The sequence below is a fragment of the Montipora capricornis genome, chromosome 8, assembly GCF_036669925.1.
Source record: "Montipora capricornis isolate CH-2021 chromosome 8, ASM3666992v2, whole genome shotgun sequence".
Taxonomy (NCBI): domain Eukaryota; kingdom Metazoa; phylum Cnidaria; class Anthozoa; order Scleractinia; family Acroporidae; genus Montipora; species Montipora capricornis.
In genome coordinates, this window is record NC_090890.1 from 30,075,177 (window position 1) to 30,079,222 (window position 4,046).

Consider the following 4,046-nt stretch of genomic DNA (forward strand, 5'->3'; position numbering starts at 1 on the left):
ATTCATATTTACTTTCCAGAGGTGAGTCAAAATACTTGTCGTAACCTTCAGAATTTTCAGTAGACGAGGGCTCGCTTCTCCCAATGAAACATACAGTGCCTGGGTCAAGAGTCCCACGCAGAGGAAGTGCTCTCTCCTCTCCACCAAACGAACGAGTCAGCTGTCCAGCATTTTTCGGGATCATTTCAAAAGTTTTTCGCAACGTGGTTTTTTCATCTAATTTATACCATAGTAGGCCTTCTAAGAAAAAGCGGGGCAGTCCCCTATCCCATAATGCAATTTTACATAGAAGTGGCACACTTGGCGCACGACTTATGAAGTCAGAGTAAGTCATGTGACAGTTGCTTAGAGTGGTCGAGGAAATACTTCGAGTCGTACTGGAGAAAGTCGGAGAAGCGGTCACCCCAAAACGCAGACTGCAGACTGTGCAGACCGTGCAGACCAGGGGTAAAATATGGCGTTACCCTCACTATTATTGAGAGCTAACCGTAAACAGGCTAACCTGAATGTTATTTAGGCCTAATTAGGCTAACCGAATATTATTTAGGCCTTATTCAGGCTAACCGAATTTTTATTTTACAGACGGTCTGCACAGTCTGCAGTCTGCGTTTTTCAGTGTCCCTCGGAGAAGTGTCCTTTTGATTTCTCGGCGCTCTCGTCGTGGTGAGTACACGAATGCTCATCGAAACTTTGTTGATAAGTGTTTCTTTATAATTTGATGGCTGTCGCTTGTTAAATACCGTTAATGTGGCCTTCGTTGTGTACCAATGGTGGATGTGTGATGCGATGGATATGTTATAGATTGTGTTTAACGCCCTTCATATTTTTTCTTTTTAGAACCAGCCTTACCGTGAAGATTAGTGAGTTCATTACTGTTAGTTAATATCGATCTCACAGGGACCGCAGTGTTCACGCTGATTAGCATTTCGATCAGATTCTCATTGTGGGTAACACAATCACAGGAAATTGGGGTATTGAACAACTAGGCTAGTTATGATTCTTGAGATAGAGCGACTTTCATATGACCTTGAAAAATAAACGAGAAAACAGACCGTAAGCAAAAATGTAAAACATTTAATTGGCTTATTGAACAAAAACAAACGAGCGCGAATTTTTCTTGGCCTCGCGAACGCGGATGCAGAAACGTCATCGCCTAATGGAACTTTCTGGAAAGTTTCGCTTGACGTCATTTGAAGTGCAGTAATGTGGTTGAGCAAGGTTGGGCAATCGAACTGTTTACTCCCCATATTAGGAGTTTCCTTGGCGGGAATAAGGAGAAGCTTTGTTTTAAAATGCCAACACTTTTTCAAGGTCATACGAAAGTCGCTCTAATTGTATGTGCCTTCGGAATCATGATGTGGCTTTTCTCAGGCTTCATGAATTCATCATTTGATTCTGTCACGCACAATCTTTTTGTGAAATCATGACCCACAATTTGAAGTTGAAGGAATCATTGTTATGATATATGATGCCATGAAGCTACTTAGCTTCATCTGAGGAATCATATTTTAAACCCATCACGCTTTGTGCAAAAGTCATAGTACTTGTTTTCTAATGCACAGGAAATCATTTGTGGAATCGTAACTTCAGCAAAGTAAGATCGCAAAAAAAAAAAACTGTCAACTTGTATCCAAAGTTTGCTTTTTCTTTCCATTTTCAGGCGTGTTGCAACAGTTCTATTTTTTCATGGCCATGCCTTGTCATGTAAAAGTAATCCTTTTATGTACAGTGCTAAGAAGTATTTAGCAGACCTAAATGATCTTAGAAAATTGAATCTGGACTCATCACAAAGTGTTGAGAAAACTGACAATAATGAATAATTATTTAAGATCATTAAAACACAACAACACAGTTTTATGCTAAACAAATAGGCCATTTCCGAGTTTAACTCTGCCTCCTCTTCAAAGCGAGTCTAAGTGCGAAGTTTTTCTTATGGTAATTAGTTTTCATTCATATGTAGAGTAGAACTAATTACCATCACAAAAACTTCGCACTTAGACTCGCTTTGAAGAGGAAGCAGACTTGAACTCGGAAATGGCCTATTTTAGCCCTTTATTTGTTACTCGTGTAACTCATCAACAGCTTTGTGTATACATGTATGATACAGATTTATATTCGTACATAACATTTTTGTTTGCCTTTCATGGTTAAAACATCTACCGGTATGTACCACAAAAAGATGTCAAGTGTACATGAACACTTATAACTGATGTTTAATAAGTCATATATAATATTTGCATCAGATCTGTACAATTCACTGTCACGCTGCGTTTGTAGATGTGATACAGATCAACCAGCAAGGAACAAAGTACTTCTAATTTTAGTTCATTTACCCTTTCACTCCTGTGGGGCTCCCCATTGACGAGTAAAATCGTCTGGTGTTAGACAGAGTAAAATCTGTGAGTCTCAGTGGCCCTTACAGGTGTGAAAGGGTTAAATTAATATTATTTGGACTTCAAGATATAGGGGACACTCTGCAGCATGCAAGAACTGTGACTTTAATTTCATAGATACATGTATCCTGAAATTATCATTATTGCCCAACTGAGTCTACTCACATTTGCCATTATCTAATTGTTATCATTTTTAGTTTAAAATGTAGGTTAAAATTTGTTGTTTAAACCCTCCAATAAGTAATAGCAACAAGAAACTACACCTCAAACTATCTCCAATTAGTCAGAGGAATCAGTCTGAACGACCTCCTTGTTTGTCTACACTTCTAAACATTGTTAAATTTAATCAATCTGGAGGTATGATTGATACTATAAAGTACAATGTAATATATTGTGTTGTGGATGGAGTCGTGAAGCAACAGAGCCCAATACAAAATACATTTTCTTCCAGTGCCATCAATGACAGTTTCAGTGGAATGTATCAAAATCAGGTGATTACTTTATAGTATCACGAATCATGATTGCTGATGTAGACGCTGATGGGAGTTAAACAAAAACAAAATAATAATATCACATACGATCAATTTCCAAATTGTTAAATCCTGCAAAATGTTGAAGGCATTGAGATCATTGAAATTCTTTTGGTCGAGCACAAAATGCTGCGTGTGATTTTAAACCAATCTCGGGGCTTGTCTTTCAGACCGCACTACAACTTTATAGAGTCCTAAAGGTATCATTAATTACATTTTGATATCGCAGTGGGCATGCATGAAGCACGGGTCCATTCCTAATTATGCCAGAGAATGCTTTCCAATGCCAAAATTTTTCTTTAAAACAGTATGCAAAGCAGTTTGTGATGACAAATTAGGAAGACAGAACCCTACATTTCAATGAATAAGTACAACTGTTTCTCAGTTGAGTACACCACTCAAATGTTCAAGGTGACGATCAAATTTTAACATTTAAGTTACACTCAGGCTGTTGACAAGTGCACCTTGCTCCCTTACCAAGGATTAGCTGTTTGGGTTTTGACGTCATAAGTGATTAAGCTGACGAAAATTTGTCAACTAGTAACAGTCACCAATGATCTTCAACCGTTACCAATGATATTTATTGTTGATTTTGGCAGGCATCAATACTTGAGATGTCAAAACCCTCAAGTTACCCTTGGAAACTGAGTAATTTGCTCTTGAAAGCGTGTAACGCTCCCTTGTGGCATACTCTGGAACTGACAATCGTTAGAAGGTGTGGTAAAATGTATTTTATTAAAGGTGTGCTTTTTTTTAACAACTTGTGCCACACGTAAAATGTGAAAAGTCGACTTAAAAATGGAACAATATGTTTGTTGTAGTTAGGGAGGTATCTTTTAACAAGGAATAATGTTACATTCACTTCTTCAACTGAATAGATAAAATTTGAACATGAAAAAGGTCTTATTGATACTGCAGTTCGACACCCGATGTTTGATTTATCAATCAGACATGGCTGCGAGTCTTTGATTCAAATTTGAGTCATGTTTTTGTTTAAAATCTCTATCGAGTGTTATGAGACAAAACAAGCCGTGGTATTTAACCACAGAACCCCATGGCCACATCATAGATATCAAATGCAGGTTATTGTAACACCAGTCCAATCACACATCTAAATTCTGGA